Genomic DNA, 13,429 nt, shown 5'->3' on the forward strand with positions numbered 1-13,429 from the left:
AGTTGCAAAACTAGTTTATCGTCTTTTGATTACTGCTTAATTCATTATGTTCCTAGATTAGACAATTATTTAGCCCATATATTAGTGTCTACTGTGATTAATCAGCTAACTAGTATGTATGCGGACTTTGATCCGCCCCACTCTATTTCAGCATATTTTGAATAAATGCCGCACAGTCTCCTTTCAAAAAAACATAATATTTTAGTTTTCGATCTTCTTAATTATTCTTTTTATTAAAATGGTTAAATTTACAATACTTAATTAAGAACATCCATGTTTGTATAATCATTCTGTTAACCATTAAGAATATGAGATATTCAGATTTTTTTAAGCGAAATAAATGCATTTTCTCACTTATCACGTGTTTGACTCTCTTCACAATTTGTAATCTATAATTTTATTTTTTTTGGTGTTTGTAATCTATAATTAATTATAAGAATCGCTTATTAATAAAATATTTATGTACCATTCATGGCACACACAAATGAGTTAATATTCGTTGTCACAATGCAAATATATATATATATATATATATATATATATATATATATATATATATATAGTGAGAGAGAGAGAGGGGAAGGTTCAAGTGCGGCAGTGCGCTTAGGTGCGGCAGTGCGCTTAGGTGCGGCGGTGCAGTTAAATGTAGGCCATTAGATTAGATAAATTCAACGAAACACCACTAGTACAAAAAATATCAATAAAATTGAATAATTCGCGTCCAAAATTTGAACTTTGAACGCCTAAAGTGTAGTGCGGTGGCATTTTTGTAATTAAAATGCCACAATATAATTTGTTTTTTATTTTTTTTGAATTAAAAATAATAGGCGTCCAAAGTTATATCACTTTGGACGCATATTGACGCGCGTCTTATTTAGAAAACGAATCCGCGTCCCAAGATATTACTTTGGACGTAGACCTCGGAAACATATTAGGGTTTTTATTTTCAAATAAAATCACTGCAGCCCGTCTTCCCCCACAGCCAATGCATTCTCCATAGCCACTGCCGCCGCCCTCCATCGTCTTACCCTCCGCCGGTAGTCGTTCGCAAGTCGCCGCCGCCTCCGCCCCTCGCCAGTCGTTGCCTCAAAGGTCGCGGGTCTTTCTTCCTCAAAGATCGCCGATCGTTCTTCTTCAAAGATCGCTGGCGACTGTTCTGCTTCAAAGGTCACCGCCGGCTGTTCTGCTTCGAAGGTCGCCGCCGGCTGTTCTGCTTCAAAGGTCGCCGCTGGTTGTTCAGGTAAGTTGCCCTTGTTATATTATTTATTTTTTAATATATTTTAGAAATTTTAGAAATTTTTCTTATTTTAGTTTAAAATAATTTATTAAGTAGTTCTCATTGTTATTCCTGACGAACCTGAAGGGCTTAAAACAATTGCACAACGTGTTTATGATCTTGCTGGAACATTGGCATTTTCCCTTCTTTGACACTGTGAAGGTTAAGTGCACTGATGCAAAAGCAATTGCTGAAGCTGCATACAAAAATGAAATTAACTTGCGGGTTGTGGACAACAATACTATAAGTCTGGTTAGGTGTACTTTGTAAAGTATTTAGCTAAGAGAAAATAATCTTATATTCTTATTGATTTCATGCATAGGCTTTTATACAAGAATTATATAGAGATAAAAGGTGCCTGGTACTTATATTGTGAAGTAATTAGACCTGCACTTTCCTTCCAGATCACTGTTTCGTTTGATGAGACAAACACCTTAGAAGTTGTAGACAAACTATTTGAAGTTTTTGCTGGTAGAAAGCCAGTAAGTACGGCTCCTTTTGCTTTTGTTAAGAGTCTTACTATGGTCGGTTTTTAAGCTCTTCCAAGCCAGTTCTTAGGTTTGCTGCTGTCCGAACTTTGAATAAGGTGAGTCATTGTGCCATAATTTATTTATTTTTCTCTTAAATAGTGTTAACTTGGTGTTGCAGGTTTCTGTCTCTTTTATGTCCATATGTGCACCAGTATGTGTGTATTCCGGTAAGCCATGTTCACTGATGAAGCTGTGCGATTTGACTACAGGCTGATGCAGAACACGATGTGGCGGCAGGGCAGCCAAAGAAGAGAACGTTCAAGAAGTTCAGCTTCAGAGGTGTGGATCTTGATGCGCTCCTTGATATGTCCACAGATGACCTCGTCAAACTCTTCACTGCCCGAGCTCGCAGAAGGTATTTTGTGCTATTCGATTGTATGGATTGCGTAGTATTTGAATATGCGGAGATTTAGTTTTGAATTTGGTTGTGTTGATTGAATGATAGGTTCAAGAGGGGTTTGAAGAGGAAGCCTTTGGCCTTGATAAAGAAGCTCCGCAAAGCAGTATGCTACTATTTCTTTCCCGTTTTGTCTATGACTTGTGCTGAATTATAACATATGCTATTTTGTTTATATTTTTTGGACAAATGGTAATTAATAAGGTCTGAGTATGCTTGATTGATTTGTATGTCTGATTGTCTGGTAGTTTGTAATCTGGCTGGTATTTAGAAAAGTTTATGGCTATGTATTCTAGAATCTGGAATTGGTGACTTTGGTAGGAAAGTGCAAATTAACATATATAGAAAATTGTTAGTTCATTCTGAAGGTTAAAGGTAGTTTCTACAGATTTATGATGATGAATTATGATTTTGAAGTGCAAGTCGGTCATTTGTATGTTTGGCAATTGATGCTTATGAAGTTTCTTGAATCATAATCAGTGTTTTATTCCTATTTAATTACACTTGTACTTAAGTTCATTACATATTTACATTTCATGTTCTCAGAGCCACTGATTTGAATCTAAGCACTGTAAATTATTGAACAGGAGTATGTAATCCAGAGCGAATAATATTATCTGTGACTCTGTGCATTTGCTTATATTTATTTTGTTTTATCTTCATTTATGTGTAGGGCATTGTAGTAACCAGTCTCAATCCCACCTGTAATCAGGTGTGTTCTCAGTGGAATAGACTGCTGGTAGTTGTGTTTGATCATCTAGGAGTAATGTATGTTAACAAGTCGTTCTTTTTCCTAGGATTGATGTGTTATTTCTGATTTTATGCACTTCATATTCCATATATTATAACAGAAAAATACTGAAAGCAAGTTTTATACCTGGCTTCTAATCAATGATATCTCCTCCATGAGCTTATATTCTGTTTGGTGTAGGTAAAAGAGAGGAAGCCTGAACTAGGAACACTTGAAGCCATTGATTCTGGAAAACCTTGGCTAGAAGCAGATGCAGATGTAGTATGCTACAAATACCTCAAGTAACAGCTTATTTACTACCATATTTGGTGTCTTTATGGTTGCTTCTTCATATTACGGTGTGCTTTCATTTCTAAATTATTAAATTTCATTTTCACTCGGAAAATAGTCATCTTTACTTGTAAGATATTATAGGATGGTTTGGAGTCATTGTGCTCCTTATGCAACATCTCGTCTCATATTGCAGGTATCATCCCCTTATTGCAGGTATCATCCCCACTCGGAAAATAGACATCACTATATGCTTGCGATACACCTTGCTTGGTGAACCATGCCTCATGGTGTGATTTGTGTTAATGTAAGTGTAATTTGCTGATGTTTTAGGCTTTCTACAAATTCTAGCCAATTTTTGTGAGTTTTCCCACTTCAACTTATAGGGACTTGATGCTAGTGTTACTGCTTGATATGGTGTGATAAATATGGTTTTTAATCTTTTATGTACTATATAGACTTGGTTTGAAGTTTGTATTTAAGTCTAGCTTTGATAAAGCTAACCGATGAACTATAAGTCTAGCTTTGATAAAGCTAACCGATGAACTATAAGTCTAGCTTTGATATGCAAGCCTAATGATGTGCTTTTTGATAGCATGAAGGAACATGATAGGGTGACCATCCATGAAGCTATAGGGCAGCAAACTATTAGTGTTGCCAAGGTAAATAATCATACAAAAGTTCTTTTTTGGAATGACCTTTAATTTTGTTCCCATAATGCAATCCAAATCCAAAGGATTTATAAGTCCTATTTTTGTGTAGCGTGGAAATCCAAATCAGAAGATTGTGAAAAGGAAATACAGGAATGGCAGAAAGAGATATCTACTGCAAAAACAACCATTAGCTCGAGGGACCTTGGGTGGTATTAACTCTAAATCATTTTCTTTTGAGTTCATTAGGGCTGCAGCATATAGATTAACCATGGATGGATGTTTAGGAATTTGGGCAGTTTATTTGTAGAATTTCTAGTTTATTTGTAGTAAAATGTTATTAGAATTTGAAATTTTAGATTAGTGTGTTTTAGTTGATAGAATTGGTGTGTAGTATACATCTTAAATTGATTAATGTTGAAATATATTATTTGGTAGTTATGTTGGAATGTACAGGAAAAAAAAAAATTTGGTAGTTTTATAAAAAAAAAAAAATTTAATTTTTTTTACTATACGCGTCCAAAGTTCACGAACTTTGGACGCGAATTATAATTTTTTAAATCAAAACATTACCTTTGCGCGTCCAAAGTTCATGAACTTTGGACGCGCAAAGGTAATATTTTGTTTTTTAAAATGACAATTGGCATCCAAAGTTCTTGAACTTTGGACGCGAATTATCATTTTTCGCATCCAAAGTTACTTTGGACGCTGATTGTTTATACAATAAGCGTCCTCGACATCTACGTCCCAGCTACTTTGGACGCGAATTAGCCATAACTTTGGACGCGAATGACTGTTTCTGTACTAGTGCACATTCATCCAGGCTTTTCCGATATTTTTGCGCACGTTCTCACACTACGCGAACTGCAAGATTAAAGTCGTCATTGGGCACCTGAATAGATCAAATCATAGTGTTGTGTGTTTTATGTTCGTTATTGGTGCATTATTAACCTTACTGTGGTGTATTTGAGGATTCGTGTTGGTGTCAAGTTTAGGTGCGCCCGCGCCTTCCAATGCGGTTAGTGCGGGTGCACTAATAGTTATACAAATATACACCATCCATGTTAGAAAATGCACAACAAAAAAACATATCACAAATTAGATATGCATCACCAGAACGCACCATTAGGTATGAATAAAAGCACCACACACTGTTCGGAAATACACCATTGGGGTGGTGAGTTATATGGTGTATTTTTTGAGTGTGTTGTGTGTTTTTTGGTGTATTTGTGCATTTCATTGTGGTGCTTTTTCCTAACACTATTGGTGTCTTTTGTTAACACTGTTGGTCTATTCTGACAAGCGACCGATATAAATAACCACTACAATTACCATAACACCCCCCACTTATCAGGACGCGCTTAAATCTTTAAATCTTCAGAAATTAGCCGCTGCCGTTAGATTAAGCAAAATGGACGATGCTGATATAGCCGCACCGCCGCACCTAAAGCCACTGCCGCATTTGAGCGCTAATATATATATATATATATATATATATATATATATATAGTGAAAGGTTCCTGTGCGATTGTGCGGTTGATTAATGTGCGTGAAATTTATACTCAATGTGCGTGAGTATTGTGCTTAATGTGCCTGAGATTTGTACTTAATGTGCGTGAATGTGTAAAATGCAGCAGAAAATATGGATGTCATCTTCTTCCCCATCCCCAGTAGCCATTGCCCCCTCCCTGATGATGATGATGCGGAGGTGGCTATAGTAGTTAAGAATTATGGGAATAATACAACAGAAATTCACACTTAGTTGGTGTGCAAATTTTGCTGTGCGTGCGCTGTCTATATAAACATTCAACTGCACTGAAGGTAGCTGATAATCCAGAATCCATGGCCAAATTGAAGGAAGAAGTAACAAGAAGCTTGGGCGTTAATGTGCGTGAGTTTTCTGTTCTGCTTCCTTCTGAGCTCGTAATTATGAACTACCCACGCACATTAAACACAAATCTCACGCAAATTAAGCACAATACTCAGGCACATTAAGTACAAAACTCACACACATTAACATTACGCACATTAAGTACAAATCTCAGGCACATTAAGCACAACACTCACGCACATTAAGTATAAAACTCACGCGTATTAATCAACCGCACAACCGCACGAAAAGCGACAAATGCACATGATCCCTTCCATATATATATATATATATATATATATATATATATATATATATATATATATGTATGCTAGAGTTCCAGTGCGAGCATGTGCTTATGTGAGAACGTGAGAACACATCATGTGCATCCATCTAATATTTTTTAATGGTTTAGATTAGATTAAGTGTGTGCGAACGCACATTAAATGTGAGCAAATGTGATTTAGTGTGTTTGCACACATTTAATGCGCGTTCGCACGCACTTAATATAATCTAGACCATTAAAAAATATTAGATGGATGGACATGATGTTTTCTCACGTTCTCACCTAAACACATGTTCTCATATGATCCTATATATGTATATATATATATATATATATATATATATATATATATATATATATATATATATATATATATATATATATTCTGGATAAGGTGAGGACCTATCCTTAGGTGAGGACGTGAGGACTAATCTGATCCTTTCATTTAATTAAGCCAATGGTTGTTATTTAATTATATGCAATGAATTTAATTTTTCGTACTCATTTTGTTGTGCATTCGTACTCAGTTTGTTGTGCATTCATTATCAGTTTGTTGTGCATTCTGTGTTAGTTTGTTGTGCATTCTGTCCCAGTTTGTTGTGCATTCATAGTGTGATTGTTGTGCATCCATCCCACTTTTTTGGGCAGCGCGTTTTTGTTTTGTCGTAGCCTTTAGATCACTCAAAATGGATGATCTGGATTAGTCCTCACGTCCTCACCTAAGGATAAGTCCTCACCTGATCCGGAACATATATATATATATATATATATATATATATATATATATATATATATATATTTTGGTTCCTGTGAGAACATGTCTTCTCGTACGGTCAGTGCGGCATACACCATTAGGTATTCATAAATGCACCGTACAGTGTTCGATAATACACTAGAATGAAATGGCAAAAAATGCACCACACAAAAAAAAAAAAAAAAAAAATACACAACACATAATGGTGTATTTTCGAACAATGTGCGGTGCATTTATACATACCTAATGGTGTATGTCGCATTGACCGCACGGGAGGACATGTTCTCACAGGAACCTAACCATATATATATATATATATATATATATATATATATATATATATATATATATATATATATAATTGCACTCAGGTGCGAATGCTTCTCCCAGGAGCGAAATAGGAATTGATTCTGTCTGTCCACGTGTCTAGATCTAATGGATGAGAAATACTGATTTTTTTTTAAAAAGCGCAGTGACATTTTCGTAAATAATTGAACATCGAAGTGCAAGTAAAATGTATTACAAGTGCATGTAAAATGTATTATAGGTGCAAGTAAAAATTTACACTGAGCATCAATACTAAGTGCACCTATAGTTATAAGTAGTTGTACCTATAGTTCTAAGTAGTTACACACATAGTTATAAGTAGTTGCACCTAGGTGCATGAATGTTTGCGGGTGGTTTTCAGGGGTATTACTACCCGCTGAACTTAGATCAATGAATGTTAACAAGGCAAAATTACATGCACTGATAGGTGAAAGTAGTTGCACCTATAGTTATAAGTAGTTGCACCTATAGTTATAAATAGTTGCACATATAGTTATAAACACACCCATGTGCATGAATGTTTGCGGGAAGTGAATGCTAATAAGGCAAAATTACATGCACTTATAGGTGAAAGTAGGTGCACTTGTAAGTGATTTTACTTGCACTTCAATGTTCAATTATTTACGAAAATGCCACCGCATTTTTTTTAAGCTATTAGATCTGGACACGTGTCGCGCGCTGATTCGTTCGCATATTCCTTCCTAGGCACTTATTCGCACCTGAGTGCATCCCTATATATATTTGCATTCCTCGTATATAAATTCACTACAAAGAGTTGATTCTTTATTTATTTAGTCTTTTAACTATAAGAATATTTTATTATTGTTATGAAACTAGATGGATCCTTGCGCGAACAGTTGTATCATCTCGTTTGCAGGAAGATAATAGGAATAAACAGCGGCGGACCCAGAAAATCATCTGAGTGGGGGCAAATATTAAATGATGTTAGAAATGTCAATAACAAAATATCAAACAACCATAATAAAGTTAAAATACAAAATACATTATAAATTACAATATATTTATGAGAAAATATGAAACATAATCAATTAGATAAAATAATTTGAATAACAATATATTCATAAATACTTTTAAATTTTAATTTCTTTTAGTTAGATCGATTTTTCTAAATTAATTCGAATACAATAAAGTATATTATAAACTTGTATACTACATTAATTAAATGACTTATAAAAACTAGACTAAAAGAGCATTTAATTTGTTAATTAAATGATTCATAAAAAGTAGACTAAAAATATTTAATTTATCTTGTGAAGAAGTGAAAGAGAGAAGATAATTAAAAGTGGTGCTAATGAGATTTGAACCCATGACATAAACCTTTTATAACATAAAATTTAAAGTTTAACCAACTAAGCTACTCAAACTATTGGCATTTTCAACATAAATATTGATTTTATATAATATTTCATGCTATATATGTGCCATATACATACGTATATATAAAGGGGTGCGGTGGGGGAGTGGGGGCAGCTGCCCCCACTGCCCCCACACTGGGTCCGCCACTGGGAATACAGTAAAGTAAAGAAAGACAAGAAATACAAAGAGAATCAATCTTTTATTATTCATTATTCAATCCAATATATACATGATACATAGAGTTTCAGTATATGTACAAATCTATAAAAGGTGAAGAGATAATATCATAATATAATTTCTCTAGTAATGTCCACATAAATGTATTTATAACAACCCCTCCCCGCCCCTGACCCCCCCTCCCCCCCCCCCCCACCGCCTCCCCCCTCTTGGACATAATATAATTATACTCATGCCTCGTTAATGTAATGATATGTGCCTATTCATGTGTTGCACTAGCTGCATGCCTCTTTAAAAAACCTTTAATTAATAAAATTATATCAAAACTCAATCAAAGGAAAAATTCTTCATGGCCCATTCTTCATGATTGATTCAAGTAAATCTTACTCCCCTGAAAATAACAGTCTTCAAAGTCTACACGTTCTAATATAATACAAATATTGTTCCGAAATAAGTGTAGATAACAATCTTCAAGATTGTCACAAAAGGTCTGATAATACCTCCAATGGTCCTCCGAGTATTAGTGATTTACCAGCTGTGGTCATCCGAGTTTTAAATGACCTCCAATGGTACTCCATGTTTTAAAAAATAACCACCTGTGGTCCTAATTCTTAAAAAAAAAATCCCGAGTTTAAAATGACCACGAGACGTCCTAAAAGGACCACGTGTGGTTATTTTTTAAAACATGGAGGGCCATTGGAGGTCATTTAAAACTCGGATGACCACAACTGGTAAATCGCTAATACTCGGAGGACCATTGGAGTTATTAACTCGTCACAAAAGTGAACATTCTGTATAATAATCTTGTGACTCTTCTAGAGTTCATCTGGGTTGAATTTTGAGGCTATATATACTTCTTCAAATATTCTGAAACATACTCATTTATCATTTGTGACATTGGGGGTGGGGTGGGGGGGGGGGTTAAAAAATATAGCATAATCAGTTTAGGACTTGTCATCATGAGGATCAAACAAAGTAGCCAGTACCCAAGTAGCCCATCAAAACCATATATTGGTTTCTCATATAAATGTCAAAATCTTTGTACCCCGAAGATACCAAAGGATATGTTAAACTCTATTACAATATTTTATTGTAGGAGAAGAACTAAATGTTACTACCAATTTAATTACAAATACAATGTCAGACCTGTAGCGATTATAGAACTTCTTGTCTTAAATTGGTGCTTCAATGACAATGAAGTAATGAACTTTTGGTTCCAAGATATCCTCAGTATCCTCTTTAAGTCTGAACGGTTCCTTATCTACTTCAAGAGGTTATTAGGCAACCATTAGTGTGATAAGAACATCATCAAGACGTTTTTCAATGTAGGCTAACTAATGTGTAAAATTTCTTCCAGCAAATACTCAATTTGTGGGTTGAGATAATACTTGAGTTTCCCAAGTCTTTCATTTCAAGTTCCGTCTTTAGGCATGAGCTAATATCATCAAGATCTTTATGTATTTCAATGATGTATATACCATCAACCCCGACCAAGATAATAAACAAACAAATAAATAACTCCATTATAAATTCTTTAATGAACACATAATGACACATATTATATGCATATTCCTTCCTTATTTAGGAGGAAAAACACTCGGCCAATTATTAACTATTTCAAGTCATATAAAGACCTTTGTAATACAATGATATACATGTTGCAATTTTCATCTCTTATCATTTTGAGAACTTTAAATCCATCGGAGACTTTTCAAATAAATAGTAGTTGCATATCTAAATTTGTTATTTACTGCCAATGATATTATGTAGCAAAATTTAATGTCATCTACTGCGGGAGAGCATATTTGATTAAAATCAATTCTAGGTCTTTGTATGAACCCTTGGGCTACAAAATTCACATTATATCACACCACCTCATTATTTTTATTTCTCTTTCGCACAAACACTCATTTATAACCTGTAGGGTTAACATTCAATGGTGTACATGTTATAAAGAGAGTACATTTATTTTAGCTAGCTGAGCTATGTTTTAATTGATCCTTTATATATTAAATAGTCAGGGCACTTCTAGTGCCTAGCTTTTGATCCAGATTGTCATATAATCATGGTTGTAGTAGGCGCTAGGCGCTAGTCGGGCGGCCGGGCAGCGCCTATTGCCTAGGCGGCGCTAAGCGGGCACAAAAAAAATTTAAAAAAATAGTAACAAACTTGTAGTTCGACAATTTTAATGAGGTTGTTTTCAACATTCAATCAAATAACATCCAAATAAATGAAATAATGATAATTTATAAGTCATAACGGCATAATAATATTAAAATCAATAATTAATGAAAGACGACATCTGACGAAATCGGTCAAAATTAGACGAAATCGGTCAAAATCAGACGAAATTGGTCGACTCGGCCGAGTTGGCCGCCTAGGCGGCCGGCCGAGTTTTGGCCGCCTTTAGGCCAAAACGGCAAGGCTTGGTGCCGCTTAGCGCCTAGGCGCCTAGGCGGCCGAGTTTTGCAACCCTGCATATAATATGAGCAATTGTAAAGACTATTGTGTTGTTGACAACGTAACTATAATATTTTCATAAATCTCTCCCATGCATATTTCTAAAAGGTTTATGGCAATTTCTAAGTCAACTAGATATATCAATTTCTCAAAAATATTCAGATATGGTCGTTCCGCATTCCCAATATTATGATTATTTCATATACCTATAAGTTTACTGAGTTTTTTTTTTTTTTTTTTTTTTTTTTTTTTTTTTTTTTTTTTTTTGCATTCTAGACGAACATCTTGAGGACATAATTTTTCAAGAGATTTCTAGAGTGACGAAATTTTTTACTAGATCTAGTCTTTCGAGGATTCTTATCTTTTACACCGCTAGGTCTCCCACACTTATGACATGCAGGAGCATCGGTAGATATATTTGGTCTAATTTGGAGAAGGTATATGAGACCTAGTCTCTCTATTATGATTAGTATGATCAATAAATATGTTTGGCATATTATTATTTGCTAAAAGTTGCAAATTGAATATCTTCAGAACTGTCAGTTCAGTCTAACTAGTACGTGCATTTAAATATTGAAGATCTTTTAATTCAATGAAATTTCTCATAATTCTATTAAATTGGGGTTTATATATTCCCCTAATGCTAAGAAATGATCTTCATAAATTATGTAGTCAACGTATATATTGATCCCCTTATCATGGGCTCTAGGTATTTAGACAATAGACGGAGGTTTAAACCCAACATGTGTACCTAGTTTTATTTGATAGCCCTTAGAGATACACTATGGTGGTGTTACAGGAAAAAAGAATTGCATACTAATAATAAAACATAGATAGGGAAATGTTCGATTATAAACCACGTACTAGGTGTTAGGGGAAATCAATTGTGATATGTAGTGAGTCAAATTTCAATTCAAAACAATACTATATCAAATTGAATTTCCCCAAAAGAAACAAATAATTTAGAAATTTCTCCTTCACACCTGCATTATAAAATACTCATGTGGATAAGTGAGGTTACTATTTGACATATATATGATGTCCAACAAGATTAGTAAAAATCCGACTCATTATATTTTAGCCAAAGTGATCCAACCGCTCATGCCATCATTTAAACGAATTTGAGTCTTTAAAATTTTAAAGTATCACAACATATCTTTGCGATATTATACGCTAAATAGAAGTATAAATGATGAAACCATTCAAAATCTCTAAAATACATTTTCTCAAGTTATGAGAAGTCATCATCATCAAATATTTTACAATTTCCTTTCAAAAAATATATATTTTACAATTTTTTTGCTTTAGACAAAGTAACAAGATGTAATTCACTTATGATTTTAAGCACATAACATTTAAAATAATTACATCATGAATCACTTTGTACATGAAAGAGATGTTGCGTTCTAAATTTTAGTAGATTTGTAATGTAATGATGTATTTTAAAATATGTTAAATGTATATTAATGTATTTGATTATTCTCTCTTGAATTGTGATTGGTCTCCCCGCACCATCTAATCCTGACTCTGCCTCCTGGATTTAACAATTGAGTGTCATGCTAAATGCTAAATCACCACTCACCCGGCCGACTGCCTCCGTCACTTGTAGACTTCTTGGCTACTTGTTTCGTTGCTCGTATACCACTCGGTCGCTTGCTTGCTCATGGAAGAGAGCTGATGTCTTTGAAGTAGTATCTAGGCTCCAGTCAATGTCAACTAGAAATGACCATTAAAATTAATTAGATTGATGCACAAGACCATCTAATGTTGCCATTTCTAGTTGTTTTAAACATCATATACTCTATGCATATTCTCGATGAGAAGAGTCCAGCTAAATAACATGATGTGTATTAGTTTAAAGTGCTTGTATCTCAGTCATTAACTTAGTATTCATTTCAACAGTATTATAATTAGCATGTATATGAGCATTGAGGAGATTGTGCTTATCTTTACTTTATAATTAGCATGTATATGTTATTGTTGTTGCTAAGTTTGACCTTAAATATGGTGAGTAGGTATGAGACCTTTGCTCCCCTATGATAATACTTCTTGAAGATGATTTTGGCTTCAAATATTTCACATGATCTGTTTATATGTAAGCTGGAATGTAAAATGGTTAAAGGCTAAACAATTGATGGGAATAGAGAACACTAGTACTGCTATTAACAATTGATGGGGATATGGTGAATAAATTTTATTCTGCTGCTTACCACTCATGGACACACTTGGTTTCTTCAAAGCATTGTCCAGATTGAAGTTTATGAGATGTTGTACAGTCATGAAAATACATCCTGATATTTGTAA

At 34.3% G+C, this 13,429-nt stretch overlaps 2 long non-coding RNA genes across 4 annotated transcripts; both read left to right on the plus strand.

Annotated features, from left to right (window-relative positions):
• Positions 1 to 2,002: 2,002 nt before the first annotated feature.
• Positions 2,003 to 2,289, plus strand: LOC109186993. The gene is made up of 2 exons (XR_002055198.1): positions 2,003 to 2,161; positions 2,252 to 2,289. It is a non-coding gene; the product is annotated as an uncharacterized LOC109186993 (long non-coding RNA).
• Positions 2,290 to 2,993: 704 nt separating this feature from the next.
• On the plus strand, positions 2,994 to 4,323 carry LOC109186996. Of its 3 annotated transcripts, none has more exons than XR_002055200.1 (4): positions 2,994 to 3,292; positions 3,421 to 3,531; positions 3,820 to 3,886; positions 3,987 to 4,323. It is a non-coding gene; the product is annotated as an uncharacterized LOC109186996 (long non-coding RNA). The 3 variants fall into 3 exon arrangements; XR_002055201.1 differs by having other exon boundaries at positions 3,441 to 3,531; XR_002055202.1 differs by having other exon boundaries at positions 2,994 to 3,235.
• Positions 4,324 to 13,429: the final 9,106 nt, after the last annotated feature.

Source organism: Ipomoea nil, unplaced genomic scaffold (genome assembly GCF_001879475.1).
Source record: "Ipomoea nil cultivar Tokyo-kokei standard unplaced genomic scaffold, Asagao_1.1 scaffold1416, whole genome shotgun sequence".
NCBI classification, from domain to species: Eukaryota; Viridiplantae; Streptophyta; class Magnoliopsida; order Solanales; family Convolvulaceae; genus Ipomoea; species Ipomoea nil.